General features: G+C 41.3%; 1 protein-coding gene across 3 annotated transcripts in view; it reads left to right on the top strand.

The window, feature by feature from the left end:
• Window positions 1–20,810, top strand: part of LOC122071081 (beta-glucosidase BoGH3B-like) — a 65,383-nt gene that overhangs the window by 19,396 nt on the left and 25,177 nt on the right. The gene's annotated exons all lie outside the window — the stretch shown is intronic.

The raw sequence follows: 20,810 nt of genomic DNA, 5'->3' as shown, positions 1-20,810 counted from the left end.
TTGTTGGATCTCTTCTTTCTAATTGATTCTTAGTATTACGTACCCACTTAACACTCATGCAACAGAAAACTACCCACAACTAAAGTAAGACAAGCACAAAAGAATGGATAGCAAAATTTTTTTTTATGAATTTTTGATTTTTTATGATTTTTATTTATTATTATTATTATTTTGGCTTTTTGGGAGCTTACCGGCAGGGATCTGGGGTTGCTCAGGTCAATTCCTGAGGTACTGCTACAGGGCGAAACCTGTCTTTATCATACTGTGAGGCATGACGACCTCCACTGATACAACTATTATTGCAAGTTGTTCTTCTCAGGAATTCAATAAAAGAAAAGAAAAAATATAAAACAAAGCAAACAAAGCACTCCGATTTACCAAAAGAAAGTGAAAAATAACATGGAACTGTCTCCCCGGCAACGGCGCCAAAAACTTGTTTGAAATTTAAAATGTAACCGCAAGCGTACGGATCAGTGTAGCTACTGGTCGAACACAGGGAGGGCAGCCACTTTATTTTTTATTTCTTTTAATAATGCGAAAGTGAACCGATTAATGATTGTGATCTAATTCTAATTACCGTCCTAAACATATGTATCTAAAATAACGTCCTAACCATTCGTCATCTAAGAATTTAAAGACGCAAGCCATGCAATTAAAATTAAATAAATAAATAACTGAAAATAAACAATCCACACAATTAAAAAAAAAACAATAAAGGAAAAAAATGTTGAAATAAAAATAAAGTTAAAGAAAGGGGAGAAAGCTAGAGAGAGACTCACAAGTAGGTTTCTCTACTTAGCCCGAGGGATGCATCATAATATGAGCTTCCCTACTTGACCAGAGAGTCACTCTTACAAGGGTTACTCTACTTGGCTTTAGGGAAAGGGAGGCAATTAAAATAAAAATAATAAAATAATGGTTCTATGGCTAAGAGGGGCAAAGCCAACACATACACTAGCCATGAACCTTGGGGGAAAGGGATAGCAATAATATAACGACTGAAATTAAAATCCTAAATTAAGAAAGAAAGGATAGTCAGAAGAGGGTATGAGAGGGGGGAGAGAAGACTATTGAAGGAGCCTACTTACTTGAACTTCAACCCTTGAACTGAAAACTTGATCGATTTGAGATACTACCACTACTAAAAACCAGATCTGGAACAAACCAGATCTGAAATTTCTAGTACTAGAGAAAACAAATCTTGAAAAAAAAAATTGCTCCCTGGCTTGTGATCTTGTCACCTAGATCTAAGCCTAGAACTATAACTTAAAAAATTACAACTCAATTGCATAAATCGTAAACATAAAAGGGCTGAATAAAAATAAAAGAGTGCTTGCATTAATTGAAATAAAAAAAACTATTACAGAAGTGATTAAAGAAAAGATAAAGAAGAACTAAAACGAAAGAGAGAGCAAGAGAAAGAGAGAGCAACTAAAAAAACTAGAAGAAAAATGAATTGTCTCCCCTCCTCTTACATGAGTTGTATTTATAGGGAATGGGGAGGTAGGGTAACAATTTTCTCTTTCCTAAAAGAGAGAAACCCACAATTGATTGTGAGATCTTTTGAGACCAAAAGTGCTAAGATGGAGGAGAGAGAAGAGAGAAATAAACTTTAAGAAATTTCCTATAATTTTTTGCTTATTTTATTTCCCCTTTTCTTTTCTTAATTTATTTTTCTTCTTTTTCTCCCTCCAAGGGATGATTTCCTTCTTGCTTTGTGTGATTTGGACAATATTTTGGTGATGATGTGGAGGAGAGAGAAGATTTGGACAATCTTCGGTTCTCCCTTTTTTTTTCTTTCTTTTTTTTTTCTTCTCTTCTTGCTTCCACAATTTTCCTTGCTTCTAATTTGATGTGGAAATCCCCTCCATGCCCTTAGTACTTTAAGTGAGTGAAAAGCAGGAAATCTTCAACAAAATTCGCTAAAAAAAACAACCATGAGATTCTAACTTGAGACCTCTTGGTGAGCAAGGGAATTTTGTACACCATAGCTCACCAACTACACTAGGTAGTTGTTGTTACCAAAAACAAATCTTCAATCACTTAAGGATGTGGTCCATCGATCCTTGTTGGCATTTGGAGTATTCCTTGTACCTCTGAGACAATTGCAAACGGGCTGGTTCTGCATCTCGGTTCAGTTCTGATCCATTATTCTTTTTCTGGCCTGAAAAGAATAATCATTTGTATGGGTGACCAAACGAATGTGTACTTTTAATTGAACACGTTCATCTTGCTCAGAATTTCGTCCTCTTCGCAACCATGGAAAGAAATAGGACCTCTTTACGTGTAAAATTGAAGATATAGCGCCCGATAATCCTCAAGGCCTTGAAAATATAAAACCTGCAAAAAGAGAGTAAAACCCAAGGTAGCTCTATTCTAAATATGTAAAATGCATGTTTTACTATCCTAGATTTCACACATAAATGTGCTCATCACATACCTTTCGATCCTAGATGGTAAGTGACTCGACTCCTCACACTTGATTTTTGGCACTCATCATAATTGCCAAAAAGCATTGGACATGTCTGAAGGTAACCACTCGTGCGAGACCAACCCTGGGACAGCAAGTTGTCAAGATAGCCTACTGTCTTGACCACTAGAAATATGCCACCAGAAGCAGCCTGGGCATGAATCCGGTGCCTGTTTCTGATGGGTACATTGGCTACTGTCGAGGTTCCGATGCCCATGGTCCTGCCACTCGCATTGTAAATGGTTCCGAATGATCCCAAATCATCCTCCACATCTTCTTTTTGATGTGAACACCTTATGGACCCAATTGTGTGGGTCCTCATGCCCTGAAACTCGTTTTAACCCGATTGGTTCAAAAGAGGCTAAAACCAAACGGACCCTAAGGGCCAACTTAAGCTATAAGTTGGGAAATGAGGATTCATTTCCTATTTTCCCTTGTGCCCAATGTAGGAGAGGAGAGAAAGAAGAGAAGAAGGAAGAAGAAGAGGAAGGAAAAGTGGATTGAAGGCCTACCTTAGTGCCAGTTGCCGCCTTGTTGCTGAAATCACTGCCGGAGGTAAGTACAACCTCCCATGCCACTCTCTCTCTTCATTTTGACCTAGGCAAAGCTAGGTATGGGTAGAATCTTGATGTACAAACTATGTCAAGGTTGTGGGTTGGGTGTTTTAGCCTCCCAGTGTTGTTGCCGAGCTCGAACCAAGCCCGGTGAGCTCCGGTAAAATGTAATGCCAAAAGACCAACTAGGGTTTTGATCGTTCAATCAACGAATCTCCCAAACGGCTCAATGGAAATGGAATTTTCTTGGCTTAGAATGATGCTAGAAACATCCCCTACAAACTCCACGGAACAAATCCCAGCAATCGGGCCTGAATCGGAAAGCCCCAATTCGAGTTGGACCATTCTATGTCCATCAGAAATATGGTATAGGAAGCATCGTAGCTATTTCTGGTGGGTTATTTCCAATGGAAAAATGAGCCTAATGTGCTCTCTGTCACCTCCACTGGAAACAAGACCGATATTTCTGGTGGAAATGCCCTGTTTTCGGTGACAGTACTGTCACCTAATGACAGTGTCTGTACATTTTGGGGGTGACCTGTGTGGGTCCCTCTTGATGTTTATGATGCGTACTGATGTACGGTTCCCTTGTATCTAGGATAGTGACATCCACGTGCCCCGAAGCTGAAATTAAATTGATCGATCAATGGTCGTACTTGAACCCAAACACAACTGATTGTAAAACAGGTGAGGGATGGATTGTGTTTATTTTTGAAATGTTTATTACTTATTAAATTGCTCACATGCTTAGAATTATCTATTTAATTAAAATTTCCATTTTACGATCATGATATGAATTGTATGACGGGATTTGGTGTGGCCGGGGTGGTATCGGTACTGTGATCACCATATGTATGTTGGATGTGTGTGTGTGTGAGATGGAATCCAACGTGGCCGAGGTGGTACCGGTGCTGTGATTTCCGTATGTGTGATGCATTCATGCATTGATTATGTGTATTAGAGTTAGTTGTAGTCACGGGTTACACTTTCTGGCTAAGGTCTCGCTGGTATCATGTACCCTATGACTACATTTGGAAATGGATACGCTTCGTGGCCGAGGTCTTGCCTATGTTGCATAGTCCATACTCAACTGCTATTTGTATGCTAGATTAGGTAAATGGTCTTGGGTTTCACTTTATGGCCAAGGTCTCACTGGTATCGTGTACCTATGACTATATTTGGAGATGGATTACACTTTGTGGCCGAGGTCTCTTTGGTATCATGTAATCCATACTAACTGTATCATTATGAAGGCATTTAGTATATATGTGGTTAGGCATCACTCCCTATGCTATGCACCCTTGCCAACAGTGGTTGAGGTGTTGGATAACCCATTGTGGTATGTTTGATGAGCCTTTCTGAAGTGCCACTCCCATGGTACGACGTGATTATTACAGGAGGTGGGAACCTGTCTAGCGTGGCCGATGTGTTACCGGTGTCGTGATTGCCAGGAGGGGGTTATTAGGGGTTTGCTGGGTGACCCATGTACGCATACAGGGACTGAAAGGCTTCTAATCACGGCTAGGGTTTGTATCACTGCATAGTCGATGTCATTTTCGAGATGAGGGATACAACCTAATGTGCCGTAGTAGCATTTACCAGACATAGTTTGTATTGTTAGGTGGATAATAAATAAATGAACTGCATCACAAGCATCATGGACTATGTGTTTAATTTCCACAATCATGCATCATAAATTTCTACTGCTATTGACTTGCCTGGATGTGCTTGACCCCACCCCTCACTGAGCGAGTTGGAAAGCTCACCCCATGTATACACCCCTTTTTAGATGTTGATGCAGGTATCGTGGTGCCAATGGTGGGTGATCCAGTATCTTTTGGGTCAGAGTACAGTGCGAGCGACTGGTGGATGCCAAAAGTGGAGGAGCACAACTAGGACTGTGCTTGCGACCACTGTGCTTACGCCGCACCGTGAGAATGTATATCATCTTTTGATACTTTTGGATATAGTTGTGAATTGTATATTTTGAGATTATAGTATATGTCATGATGAATGTAACAGAATAACTTGGTTATTGCTATTATATTACCATTAGATATTTTCCCCATTTTCTTTATAAATTCCGCTACTATACTCTGATTTCATTGCTTATATTGGTTTGTGTTGTGAGATTGTGAATAAGTTAAGGTACTGCTATCAGAGATCCTGGTAGGTGGTAAGACAGGTATGTGTCTTACTCACACCGCCGGTATTCCTAATGGTAAATTGGGTCTACTTTAAGGTGGGGTGTGATAGGATGATCCTAAGTCTTATGGGTTGTCAGACTCCAACTTTGGAGTTTGCTTTGATACCACCCCTATCATGTCACACCTCACCTTGCCATCCATATGGCACAAGTATGCCGACACTGGATACCTTACTGTACCCAGTCAGCCTATTTACCCCAGAATCTTACTCTAGGAGAGTCCACAACACCACATCCATATGTTATAAATAATCAGATCAGAAATTTTTTACAGCGGATAATATAAAATCAAGTAAGGTTTATACTTGCCCAGTGCATCTATGTGGTACCTAATAATATATGTACAATAATTCACAATTTACTTACAGTAATCCCTTATATTATAGTAATCCAAGTATTAAAATATATATACACAAAAAGATTTCTCCCACCTGTCAAACCATATAAAATTGGGTTATACAACCATCTATATGTACACAAAAGAATGATCATAAACATTAGATCTCAGGAATACCGTCCACCATAAACACAATCATCGCACTTGCAATCAGGTCCATGACTGAAATCATCAAAATCTTAAGTACAAACCAACTGATCCATAACCATTGCATCATGCTCAGAACGAGTAATTTCTAGGTGACTACTCTCCTCATCTATAGATCAAAGGAAAGGAGGTAAGAATTGGTCATGCTCAATGAGGGGTGGGGTAGACAATCACATGCAACTATATGAAATGCATGTGCCACATATAAAGATGATGCTCACAAGTCCATTTATTTTATACAGATTCTTAGTTCTTTACTAAGTCTCATCACCTATGGGTATAGTGCTACACAAAGTAGGTGGCATTCCCTACCCTGTACGTTGGGCCTTAGGAATACAAGCTTGTTGTAGGCAAGAGCTAGTCGGTTCCCATCAGAGCCTCGGTCCCACAACTAACCCCTATATGGTAACTCCGTATAATAATATCCACCAGGCTTACAGTACATCGTATCCTATCATCTCACATCTATCTCTAGTACAGTACGTCATACCACTTACAGTGTATTGTTGATCAGGCAGCCACATATGTTGAGATTAGTCCATACCTAACCCCCTATGGACACGGGGTGTAGCACTTAGGGTTATGATTCCTAGGCCATCGTACTACATGATGCACAACCAATCAACCAAATCACATATGCAAACATAAGCACCTGCTCGTGACCTATTTTACCTATCTTACCTTTCATGTTTCCCATGCCATCACATCCATCAAATCACAAGTGTAAAATAAATGCATATGCATATACATAATCAAATAATGCATGATCAATAGTTAAGAAACACAACAAGAGAAAGGAGGTTGGAGGGGCACCCACTCACTCGGACAATCTGACACAGTTATCACTCTTCCCAGTGCTGTACTGGTTCCCTCACAGTTATTTGGAATTCCTAAAAGTCAACAATTATATATACATTTATTAATTAGATTTTAGAGCTCAAATACATCCTAATAGAGTCATTTACTATTCTCCTATAAGCCTTATAGGTCCTCTTTCAGACCCCTAATTCACCGTCAAAACCTGAGAACAAAACAGTCTCTGGGAGCCTAACAGGCTAGAGACTTTGGCTCGACCGGCCGGTCAGATGTCTACCACCGGTCGTGCCTTTTCTACAGAATTTCAATTCTATCAACTTTCCTTGCTGATTTCACCTCTGCTTTGGTCATTAATCCTCTATTTTTGTATCACATTTTCACAACAGTGAATAAGTACTTCAATTTTCATCACTTTATTAGCCCAACATTAACCAATTTTAATTAATTATGATTAATTACCCATTTCAGCAGAAATTCCATAATGAAACCTTAGATTCTCAAAATTCCATCCATAAGTATGAATTAACATCAAATTGCCATGATCCATCTCCAATCTAAAGTTGCAAGCATGCATTTCATCACAAATTTTACTTTGCATGCAAAGAATCAATTCTCGAATTCATCTTGTATCTATCCTTACTACCTTAGAACAGAAAAATTAAGGTGGGATTTCTCTTCATTCACATGTAATTTTCTTGTTTTAAGAAACTTAGTGAGAATCCTCGCACATAAGTCCCAACCAGGCATGGTTCTTGTAACCATTTTCTAAATTTTAAATTCCTTCAACTAATCCATCAAAGAATAGTAAAATTAAAACTCCTTATAACCAAATTCTTGCTGAAATTTCCAGGATTTCTTCCCAAACAACATAATCTATTCATACCCCTTTTGTATTTCTGATTTTTTTCCTTATTACAAGTTCATATATTTGAGAACTACTTACCTATTTGCTGAACCTTGCTGTAGGTTCCCAAGCAACTCAATTTCTTCTCTGATTTTCTTCTCTTCTCTTCTCTTCTTCTCTTTCTTCTTCTTTCTTTCTCTTGCTGTCCAAGTGAATGTTATGTGAGAAATAAGTGTACGTGGTCGGTGATGGCTCTTATATAGCCCCACAAATTAGTGGAATGTTCCACTATCTCTATAATATATATATAAATCTATAATTATATCATATTATAATCAATTATATACACATCTTTAAATTATGATTTTTAATTTTAAAATTTTAATATTTAACCTATTTAATCATAACAGACCCATGGAAATAGGTCCACATGTCAAATTCCAAAGGTGGGACCCATTTTAGCCAAATTTGACCATTCAGTTCACATGACAGGCCTACCTATCATGTCCAGTACTCTCTAGCCGGTTGATTCAAACTTGTTCCCCTTTGAGTCTATTCAATCATGTATCATTACCAACCATTAGCAATGGTAAATTTTTACCTGCTGGCCCACTTTTCTTGCTGATTCCTCCAGCACTGTTGCAGAATGCACAGTTGCATGTTGGGTCATTCTTCCCTTTCTGGCATTCTACTGCTGCCAGCCAAGCTGGTGTTGGCCTCCCCACTGTTACTCTTGCTTGTTCACAGTTAATGTAAAGAGGTGAGATTTGGGGTGTTGCACAACACCTCTTTAGCTATAATAAAAATATAGGGGATATAGGGTCACCTTGTCGAAAGCCTTGCCCCACACCAAAAAAACCTTCTGGACCACCATTAACAAAACCCAAGATCCTAGAGCTTTGCAGCAACTGATGAAGCCAACTTATCCCACTCTCTAGAAATCCAAATCTTCTCAATGCTTTGAAAATAATGTCCCAAAAGATTGTATCATACCCCTTCTGGATATCAACTTTGATTCCCATACCCCCACTCCTCTCGTTTCTGAGAACATAAGATTAGCCATTTCTGACGCCACCCCTATATTGGACTGAATTACCTTTCTTTTTTGAAAAGCACCCTGCTCATGAGAAATAAGCCTAGGAAGAATACAATTCAGTATTATTGCCATTACCTTAGATATCACCTTACAGAAGAAATTCACCAAGCAAAGGGGTCTATAGTTGTCCAAGGTGGATGCACCATCAACCTTAGGGATGAGGACTAGGAATGGATTGTTCACACTATTCGGAACTATCCCAGAGAAGAAAAAATCTCTCACAGCATGGCATACATCAGCCCCTATAATATCCCAGCATCTTCGGAAGAAAGCTCCTAAAAACCCATCTGGGCCTGGAGCATTATCTGGGTCTAGATCCCAAACTTTAAGTTTTATCTCAGAATCCCTGGGAGAAGAGATTAGCCTCATTCTATCCACACTATATAATCTAGAAGATCAGGGTGGTCTACAGCAGGCGACTCCTTGTGAAAAGACTCATAGTGGTTCACTATATAATCTCGTAATTGGTTCGGCTTAGATACAGACCGCCCATCAAGATTTTTCAAAGCTCTAATAGTGTTCCGATTCCTTCTCATTTTTGTGGAAAGATGGAAAAATTTTGAGTTCCTGTCACCCTATCTCATCCATCTGATTCGGGATTTCTAACCCCATAATTTTTTAAAATTATTCACCGCTATCTGATAATTTGACTTAGCCTCCTTCTCCTTAGCAAACAGCTCATCATTCATTCCCTCCTCCCCAATCTGAACCTGAATTTCAGAAAGAACTTTTTTTGCTTCAATCAAGATAGTTTTAAAATTTGGAAAAGCATTTCTCGCCCAGGTTTTGAGATACCTTTTCAACCTCTTCAGCTTAGCAACCAGCACCTGCATACCCAAACCCCTAATCCATTCTTGCCAAGAGCCTACCAACACCTTTATAAAATCCATGTGATCCATCTAGAACTTGTTAAACTGAAAGGGGAATTACAAAGTCTAGGGTTCAATTCAGAGGTCACCAAAAGTGGAGAGTGATCTGACGTAGTCTGAGGGAGGACTTGCTGGCTGTAGTCATGAAAAAAAATCCAGGGCAGCAACAACGTTGCCCCTCCTCTTATTATTAGGCCACGTAAACTTACATCCCTAAGAATACACTTCCATCATTGCACCAAATTCATCAACCATTGCACCAAATTCAGTTACAGACCCAATGCTAAAAGATCCTAGACCACGTCTTTCCTGAGACTATAATGTGGCATTGAAATCAGCAATAATCATGCATGAACTAGGGCCTTGAGGCATAACAGTAGCTAAATCAGTCCATAAAGTTCGCCTCAAAGCTCGAAAACAGCTCGTATACACTAATGAAACCACCACTATTTGTTGTTGCCATTGAACGCTTATTGTGACCTGTTGATCCGATTCTGATATAATGTGAACAGGGTACCTGCCTCTTCCAAAGAACCCAAATATTAGGGACTTTATCTACCCTCCGGTTATGAATGAATTTCTCATTGAATCTCATTTTATTGAAAAAACATCCAAGGGAAGTCGCATACATCTATCATAGGCTCTGCTATACATAAAATATCAGGGCTATTCTCTCGAACCATATTTTGTAGGGCTGATCTAGCCGTTGCCCTTCTCACTCCTCTAATATTCTAATAGGGGACCTTTATTGTCAATGCTTAGAAGCTGCAAGATGATCAAACCTATGAGTCTGATCCCCATTGGTAACCTGTTTAGTTTTACCATGTTTTTCCTCATATGCCTCGTCTCCCACCACCTTACATATAACTTCGCAACTCGTTGCACCTTAGGGTGATGTAGAACCACAGCTCCATAGGGAGAACATTCTTACTACTTCATCTACCTTTTTAGTACTTACTGCCGAGGTCGCCGTTGAATACCATTCCTGATCAATGGTAGCTACAAATGAACTCATACTTACCCTTTTCATGACCTAGGACAATTGATGTAGCAAAGGGATCGTGTCTGGAATCATTGTATGATATTATTTTTCCTATTACTGACCCTACTCTATTCTTTTTCCAAAGTTTTACACATTTGGTCTAGCTTTCATGTTTAGGTCATTATGAAGTCTAGGTATGCTATGCAACCTTGCCTAACATTCTCCTTCAGCCAAGGTGTTGATACTGACACCTTTTAACCTTCTTCACATTACCTTCTTGGGAAGTAAGTTTGTACATCGCACACAAATTCCATGGGCTCGTAGCCACTCCATGTCCAACACAATCATCAAACTCCTTTATAACTAACTTGCTCAATTGAATTATTCAATCCCATCCATGTATGTGGATGGAACATGGTAGCTCATATCCCCACGATACCGATTATCAACTTGTGTTCCAAACTCTTTAACTTATGCAGTTTAGCGGCAGACAATAATGATACAACAAAAGGATGCATCAAATTCCAATAAAAGGCATATGAGAGTGTCAAATAAATGAGATGCACCAGATATTCAATATTTCATATGTGATTTTATCCACATCAACAACACACATGTGACTACCTCAGATGTAGCCTTGGCCTCTTTCGCTGTCATTTGTGAATGTGCCTTCTTGCATTTTGATACCTTGTTGCATTTGAATCGGTGGACTAGTTGTTGATGTTGAGAGTTCCACATATGAGTCTGCCAACTTCTTCTGTGGACACAATCTAGCTATATGCCCAAACTGATCACATATATAGTACTGCTTCATCTATAAAAATGATCTAGCCTTATGTCCAGGTTGTTTACATGTAAAGCACCACTTCTTTTATGGACACATTTGCTGAGGTTCTGGTGCTACTGGCCTAGGCTATTGTGATGCTTGGCCAACTTCTAGTATACTAATTTGTGGTGCAACTAAAGTAGGGCAAGGTACTTCAACTACTCTAATGAAACGTTTACAACCAGATGGTGTGTCTGCTCTCCTTGCTGCCTAAGCTTGAATATTTTCTCTTTGCTTATCTTTAATAGATTTAGCCATTTGAACCTCCTCTTCATAGGTCTGCAATTGGTGTGCTACTAATAATGCACAAATCCTTGGCCTTAGACCCTTTTCAAACTTCTTGGCCTTGGCTTTATCTAATTTCATATGCTCTAGTACAAAATAGTACAGCTTCTCAAACTTTTGCTGATATTTCAGAACAATTCTTGGCCCTTAAGTTAGAGCCATGAACTCTGCCTCCTTTCTGTCTCTCACACTCTTTGGGATGTAGTTCCTATAGAAAAATTCTACAAATTGCATCCAACTTGGGTTGAGATGAGTAGCCAGTAATACATGTCTTGTGGCCTTCCGCCAAGCATGTGCTTCATCCTGTAGTTGAGAACTCGCACATAAAATCTTTTGTTCATTTGTGATCCCCAACACTGTAAAAGCTTTCTCGACACCCTCTATCCATTTAGCTAGCACTGGCAGGGGGTCAGTACTTCTAAAAATTCTCCATCAACTTGGAGTTATCTATCCACACTGGTGCAACTGGATGTGTCTGATGTATGCTGCCTAGGTGGTGTCATTAGTACTAGCTGAGATGACTGACCATTAGCTGGTTGTGCAATAGTCAGAACTCTTGGTGCAATAGGTGGTGTAGGAGTAGGAGCAAATGGTGTAGGCTGCACAATAGGGGGTTGTACCATAGGTGTCTCTCTGGCACAGATAGTTGTGAGTATCTCAGTCATCATACCCTTATGTTATTGTTGGACTTCTTGCATCATATTACTGACCATGAAAACCACGTCCTGAGATGAGTAGCCAGTAATAAATGTCTTGTGGCCTTTCGCCAAGCATGTGCTTTATCCTGCAGTTGATAACTCGCACATAAAATCTTTTGTTCATTTGTGATCCCCAACACTGTAAAAGCTTTCTCGACACCCTCTATCCATTTAGCTAGCACTGGCAGGGGGTCAGTACTTCTAAAAATTCTCCATCAACTTGGAGTTATCTATCCACACTGGTGCAACTGGCTGTGTCTGATGTATGCTGCCTAGGTGGTGTCATTAGTACTAGCTGAGATGACTGACCATTAGCTGGTTGTGCAATAGTCAGAACTCCTGGTGCAATAGGTGGTGTAGGAGTAGGAGCAGATGGTGTAGGCTGCACAACAGGGGGTTGTACCATAGGTGTCTTTCTGGCACAGATAGTTGTGAGTATCTCAGTCATCATACCCTTATGTTATTGTTGGACTTCTTGCATCATATTACTGACCATGAAAACCACGTCCTGAGTTATCATCACAGGTGTTACGGGATGTGGCACATGTGATGCATATGTTATCTCATCTTTACTCTTATGTTCATATTCATGCAAAGGGTTAAGATTTTCCCTCTGGGTGTGATTGTGCCCCTGCAGTTGTGGGTCATCTTGGGGATAGGTAAGTTCAACATCTGAAAAATTCTTGTGAAATGAATAGATCAATTAGTCTCCCAAATAATTTATGCATACCATATGACCACACAATATGCTTTACAGATATAGAATTGGAAATACATTTGTGAAAAGAAAGGTCATCTGCTCAATCATCTGGCAGATAGCACCGACCCACATCAATCTCATTCTCAACACTACTTATAATATAGTTATACTTATCTAAATTCCAATTATTTTTATCTTGTTAACTTTTTATTTGTTCAGCTACATTTATGATTTATCCACTTTGAATTATTGTCAGTGAAGAACTTTTGCACATAGGCTAGTCTCCTATGGTGTGCACTAACTTATGCAATATCTTGAAGTTTTTAGATTTAATCCTAATCATCACCAATATATCCTCAGATCTTGTGCATTTGTGATTTAAGGCATAGTATCATGCTCTGATACTATTCTGCCACACCCTGGCTCAATTTAGGCTAAGGTATGTGACACTAGATTCTCAACCCAGTCAGCCTATCCCTCCAGAATCATAGATGCAGTATATTAATTTCATAAATACCATTAAGATCACAACTAAAATCATAGTACACTATTAAAATCATAGAAGAATCATTAGTGATGTACTAAAATGATAAATTACATTATATAATTTTCATGTCTGTAAACAACCATAGGTTACAATTTTACTTACTACATATCTCATAAATATATACATCAAAAGGAATATCTAAAATAACAGAAGTGATGTCCATTAGCATCCTGGTGTCTCGCAAACACAAGCCTCACAACTGCTACCGAAGTCCAATCTTGCCTCAACACTGGTTCCACAATGTAAAAAGAGTAATCAACAAGGGGTGAGCTTTAAAGTCCAGTGAGGGGTGTACATGCAAACACATGCAAAAAAAATGATGCAATGCATGCTCAAGCAAATTAGATGATGCTCATGGTCCATTTTTATCACACAATACCTAACAAACAATTACTAAGTCCAAGATAAGGTAATAGTGCTACTGCAACATAGGTGGTATCCCTGGTCCTAGAAAACCCATCGATCATCTAGCGATACAAGCTAGTTATGAGCTAGGAGCCTACAGGTCCCAGAAAGAACCTTAGTCACCCTGCAAACCCCTAATGAGAAACCCCACCATACAACCATGATCGCAGCAACCCTCGATCACCCGTGCTGTGGGGCAGCTACGATCCTAGAATACACATTAGTCACTTGTGCTGAATCACAAACATACCATCCCTTGGGATTAGCTAGTACCTAACCCCTACTGATAAGAGGTGTAGCATCAGGGTCTATGAAACCTAACCAGATGCAATCTATATGCATTCATATCAATCCATACATCGGTGGCCATTATATCAACCTCTGAGCCCTCGGAACCGGATCCCCCCTCGGCCACTCCATGCCTCAAACCGTCGATGTTACAACCATTACCACTCATCACACATCATACAACACACATGCTCTAACCTCTAGGCCCACGGTACTGAAATGCACCTTGGCCACACCATGCCCTAGACCATCAGAGCCACTGTCATAACTATACTACTGACCTTTGGGCCCATGGTACCAGATCTCCCCCCCTCGGCCACACCGTGCCCCAGACTGTCAATACCATAGGCACAACTATAGACCTCATCCATAGAACCACAGCCATACACTGCTCACAATCACATAACCACAACTTATCTCACTTACCTTTGCAGTCTAGAAACCATTCCACAACCTCATCCTTCTATATTCATAGGTTACTATCAATAATAACAAAAGAGTACCAGTTCAATTAAATCACAATCAGAAAATAATATCATGCATAACATCAATATCAAAATTCACACACAAGTATGGTTCACGTAAAAAATAAAAGAATGTAGAAACATCCCGTAAAATAAAGTTGAACACCCACTCACCTCAAAACCCGAATCACAGCGTACGATAGATCCCCAAAATTAATTGCGCATCCTTCTCCGATAATTTTTAGGCTCCTAAACCAATGTGTACCATCATGTTAATTATTTATAATTCCTAATATAACTTATTATATGTTCTATATTGAACCTAACAACCCTCAACAACCCACATACTAACCTCAATTAAAGTCTTGGAAATGCCCCTGAACTACCCCTACCCATAGGTTAATTTGGGTAAAAGTTAGGAAACATGACCCACAAGGGCCAGGGAATAGTTCAGCCCAAATAGGGGCTGATTGGGATTAACACTCCAACTGGCGGGTCTCGACCGGCTGGCTTCTCGTCCAACCGATGGGTGGGTTTTTGTAAAAATTTATGCACTCCCAGAGACTGTTCTGCCAGTTCCCTTGGCTTGGGCTGCTGATGGCCGATGGGTATGGTCCATGGCCACATGGGAAAGGTATCTCCTTGTCCCTAGGTTCATTTCACAGTCCTCAAAACCACCAATTACATGAATTAATTTCTGCGCTATTGTATCCTCCAAATTTTCTTCCCTGGGATGACAATTTCAGCCTTGGGAGCCTATTCCCTAATTTTCTAAGCTTCAACCCAACTCATAGGTGGCTGTAGAGACAATTTAAAATCTACACACTACTTTGAATTGCATGTACAGCAAGAATTATTACTAATTTAAACCCTATGGCAGAATTTTGCTCAATTCATATGCATGCAGTCTAAGGTTCCATCTTTGAGTGGTTGCATGCTTGGGAATTTGGCTGAAACTATTCCTAATCTGAAAATTACCTACTGTATAGCCATTAGATTACCTTATGTTTACAGGTACAGTTGGAATTTCATATCAATTTACTGTCTATAACAGTGACCAGCCAATTTCCCTTGCATGCAGTCAAAATTTCCCAGTTCTGGGTGGCTGTATGCTTGGGAACCAAGCTGAATACTTTCTAATTTAAATCCAGTTAGTGTACAATAAATTCAGAGATTATATATCTAAACTTCAGATGTGTGTACAGTAGCAACTTGATGGTAACAGCCGAATCTTTGCTTGGGGACAGCACCTTGCTCTTCTCTCTTTGCTGCCCCAAGCTTGGATAGCAGCTGCTGCAGTAGGAATAGGGGAAGCAGCAGCAACAAAGTTAGCTGCAGCCCCCTCACCTTCTCCTTCCTCTCTTCTTCTTCTCTTCTTTTTGCTTTGCTGTTCACCAAATTTTGCAGCAGCAAAATAGGATGAAACAACTGCCCTAACCCTTATATTCACAGCATACCCCAAAAGCACTTCTAAAAACTGATTTTAGAATCATAAAGCTAAAACTAATTAAAATTAATTTCTCATAAATGGACCACCACCAAATACTAACCTATTAGGTTGGGTTTGGTCAGTATTAAGACCTTTACATAGTGGGTAAGTGCGAGGCTTAGTGGTATAGGCATGTGGGACCCACACAGGAAAAGCAATTTTTCCTCCATTCTGCCAGCCAAACCGGTTGAGGTGGCACTTCGACAGAGCTTCCGTTGGGAATGGCTATTTCTAAAAAGATTCCAGGGGCACTCGAACAGGGCTTTTGCTAGGTACTGCTAATTTTGGAAAGAAATGGATTGACCTAAAAATTGATTGAAGATCCCCAAAGCCCCAAAGAACACTTTAAAGATCCGAACAGAGTTCTGAATCTTGACAAAGATCTCTTCGTAGACCCGAAGAACCTCAAGGGGGAGGTATTTCTATTTCAGGTAAAATTCATGAACACTCAAAGGAGGGGGTTGAAGAACACATTACTTTTGAAAAAAATTGGATTGGATTAAGAACTTGGGTTGAAGATCTACAAAGTCTCGAAGAACACTTTGAAGATCCAAACAAGATTTTGGATACTGACGAAGATTGCTCCAAAGACCCGAAGAAAATCAAAAAGGGGAGGGGAGGAGAGAGGGCAGAGCTTCACTACTATGGTGTGAGGTGGGATTGTTTGGTGTGTAAAATCCAAAGGAGGGGGTATTTATAGGTTTTTTCAGCCAATGGGAAAGAGGAAACATCTTTATCCAACGGACGAAAGAGGGTTTTTTGCCTCAAGTGGGTGAAGCAGGCTTTTATCCAATGGATAAAAGGGGTTTTTTTGGGAGAGAGAATCCTTAGTAAAAAAAAGGGGTTTTTTGGTCTTAAGTGGGTGAAGAGGGAATCTCTTCACCTATCAGGTCAGGGGAACATCAATTCCAGCCATTGACAGCGGTGCACGAGACTGGGCCAAAGTGCACGGTGCATGATCAGTATAGGACGGCAAGCGATGTATACAAGGTGTACAGGAAATGTCATGAGTGTGCGGCGCATGGCACATGGGTAGTGGTATGGGGGTGTGCGGCGCATGGCATGCAGGTAGTGACATGTGGGTGCGTAGCACCATAGCATGGCATCTTGGGTAGCAGGTAGGTAGGGAAAAGGGGCACGGGCATGGGCAGTAAACAGGCAGGTTGGACAGTAGCCAGGGTGCGCATGTGTGCAGGCTGACCTGTTGGCCAGCACGCAAGTGTGCAGGGCGTGCAGGGTGAGGGCGCGTGTCTATGCCCAAGGGGGTGTGGGCCTGTGCCTACGGGGGCATGGGTCTATGCTTGCAGGGGCGCAGGTCAGTTGGGCGGGGGCATAGGTCTACTAGGAGGGGCTGGCTGGCATCATAGTAGGCTAGCACCATGTGTTGCAACCCATGGATAGCCATGGGTAGCAAGCACGCATGCGGGTTGGCCTATTGGCCAACGCGCAGTGCGCACGATTTATGGATTTTTCTGGTGATGATCACAAATTTTTTTGGTGACATCGATCTGCTTTTGACATGCCGTATATCATCAAAATTGTACTTTCAAGCACTATTCATCTATACAGTCATCTTGACCAGATTCCTTCGTATATAAAAAGTTAAAATTGGTCCCTCTGCTCTCCCACGCGAGGGTTTCTAGGGTTTCAGGTCTGGTAGTTTCTGGGCAATTTGAGGTAGGTAGGGGATTTTTCCAGGTTTCCAGGTGGACTGTCAGAGTGCACGGCATACGTGCAAGAAAGTGTAATTTTTCAGGGATGATCACGGGAAATTTGTTGGTTCGATTTTGATATGCCATATATCGTTAGAATCATATCTTCGAGCACTATCCATCTATGTGATCATCTTGACCAGATTTCTTTACATATAGAAAGTCAAAATTGGACCCTCTTCTCTCCCACGTAGGGGTTTCCAGGGTTTCGAGTAGGGGAATGTTTCCATCATCATCTCTATTGATCAGAAATCAGAAGTCACGTCCAAGATCCATATTTCATCATAGCCAGAGAAGGGTGGCAAAATTGGGTGTCTACAGTCTATCATACTGAAGAAGGAAACAAAGTTAAGCCCTTACAAAGGAAGAAAACAAGATACTTGAGAAGAATTTGGAGTCATTACCCAAGGACCGTCAGATGTCAGTGGTACGCACACAGTCTCTTGCTAAAGAAGTTCCTAGTAGCTCCTCGTCGGACCAATGAAATGATCTACAGTCATGCCAACTAAGGCAGCCTGGAACTCACCCGCGGGCATAGTGTCAAGATCATGCATAGACAAAGGATAGTAAGGAACCAACGGGCCATCAGAATTGAGCCACTGTCGAGTGACTCTCTCCCCTGAGTACTCAGTCGAGCTGCTAGCCCACAGAATAGGACACGAGCACTAGTGAGCTGTTTGACCTCGTCTCGATATGCCATAGTAGGGAAGACCACTGTCTAAAAGGGAGTCCAATTCACCTGCCCAAATAGAAAGTCAGTACTGGAGAAATCCCAACAAGAAAAGTATTGAACAAAGAAGAATGAGAAGCAAAGATGTACCTCAATTAGCTACTTCAGAATGTCCCTCCCTAAAATGGGATGCAGGCGGGGAGCCGCACCCAAACCCCATCTCTAGGTGATGGGAAAGTCCTCACGGTTTGGGTTCACCTGTGAGGGTAGTGGCCAGAATTTCTTCCCTCTTTTTCCCTTTGGGGGGGGGGGAGAAAGAAAGACTTTGGTGTTCGTCCCTCTCTCCTCACTTTCTCTTTTTCAGGGAGGGTGTGTCATGTGTGCTTTCGTGGGCCTCATACCGCTGTACTGCCACTCAAAGATACTTGGGGGGCCTATTTCACATGAGTGTAGGGGTCATCATTGAGATGGGTATTTGATGATGGTCCAATATGGGGGATTGGGATCATACAAATGGGTTTGGAGTCGCCACCTAGGGTTATGGGCCTAGGACCCGAGGGTGGGCCCGATTCTTAAGAAAAGGGCTCGAAAGTTGATATGGTCCAGAGATTTAGGGTACGTGTCAGGTTGTAGAATTGGGAAGGTGTTAGGCACCCAATCTACTTGGTTCAACCGGTCTTCCTACTAGATGCTTAAGAACAACATTTTCTATAATTATTCCTATACCGCATGCATGGCTAAGTTATCACATATACATACATTAATTGAATTTAATTACTTATATACACTAAAACAAGGTCAATAAAAGATCTACATTATGCTTATTCAGGTGAGAGATTATACTTGAGCTTGACCCTTGTTTCGGGTCAAGAGGGGTAGACCCCCGGTTGGATTGGATACGAACTTTCTTGTAGATTCTCCTGGCTTATGGGAAGATGGTCTTGACCTCCAACTTCCTTTCTCAAGAGATTCTGATTGTGGTGATCTTCAGATATTTGGACAGAGGCCTGGCTAGGAAAAAGAGATTCCCAAACTGGTAGTTTGGCAGAACTTTGGTAGAGCTTCGGCTAAGGAAGACTGATTTTGGATTGGGGTTTCCGGCAGAGCTTCGGCTAGGGAAGGTTATTGGTAAGCTGATGCTTAGGTGGCACTCTAGCAGAGCTTCTACTAGGGAGAAGCTATAGGAGGGCTTAGGCTTAGGTGACACTCTGGCAGAGCTTCCGTTAGGGAGAGGCTATAGGAGGTTTAGGCAAGGTGGCACTCCAGCAGGGCTTCCATTATAGAGGGGCTATAGGAGGGCTTAGGCTTAGGTAGAACTCCGGCAGAGCTTTTGCTAGGGAGAGGCTATAGGAGGGTTTTGGCAAGGTGGCACTGTGACAGGGCTTCCTTTAGGGAGGGGCTATAGGAGGGCTTAGGCTTAGGTGGCACTTCGGTAGGGCTTCTGCTAGGGAGGGGCTATATGAAGGCTTAGGAGGGTTGGGAAGGGCTTAGAAGGGTTGAAGAACTTCAAAGGGGGAGGAGAGAGGGGAGAGAGGGGAGGAGTATCTGCACTAAGTGGGCTCACGTGTGGCTTTAGTTGAGAAAGTGTGAATTTTCAAGTTGAGGGGGGGGGGTATTTATAGATTTTTGGGACCAATGTAGTGAAAGAGGAGATTTTTCAGCCAATGGGGTGAAAAAGGTGATTTTTCCAGCCAATGGGGTGCAGGGGTGTAGGGTATACTAGTAGGTGTGGTAAGAAGTTTGGGCCACACCTCACTCACAAGGTGGGGGCGTTGGGCATGAGGCAGGGTACCGGGCAGCTGCCGGGGGCACCGGGTCTCTGTCGGGAACGTCAAGGGTTGGGAGGGGCCATAGGGTAATATTATAAGGAATATTCCCTAAATTCTGATCTGATGGTTTCAGAACGATTCTATCTTCTAGGGATGATTATGAGGGATCTGATGGTCTGATTTTGACGTACCATATATCGTTGGAATCGCGTTTTTGAGTACTATTCATCGTACAATCACTTTGGACTGGATTCTTTCATATATGTGATGCCATAATTAGACCCTTCGTTTCTCTTGCACAGGATTCCTAGGGTTTCTGGGTGTTTAGGGTGTGTTTAGGGGCTGGATTACTTTAGTCAGTTATCATCTCTATTGATTGGAAGTGAAAGGCCATGTCCACAATCTGTGAGTCATTATAGCTGGGGGAGGGTGACAAAATTTAATGCCTACAGAATGCCTCTCTTTGGTTAAGGCCTATGCCATAGCCGAAGGGCAAAGAAAAGAACGACCACATTTTGTCACTCGGGGCATGTACTGTCGTTATCTTGCTCAAGGCTAATGGAGGTGCAAATGCAA

The sequence above is a fragment of the Macadamia integrifolia genome, unplaced genomic scaffold, assembly GCF_013358625.1.
Source record: "Macadamia integrifolia cultivar HAES 741 unplaced genomic scaffold, SCU_Mint_v3 scaffold_187A, whole genome shotgun sequence".
Taxonomy (NCBI): Eukaryota; Viridiplantae; Streptophyta; class Magnoliopsida; order Proteales; family Proteaceae; genus Macadamia; species Macadamia integrifolia.
The sequence above is the reverse complement of the archived record's forward strand: the minus strand, read 5'-3'. Positions and strand labels throughout refer to the sequence as shown.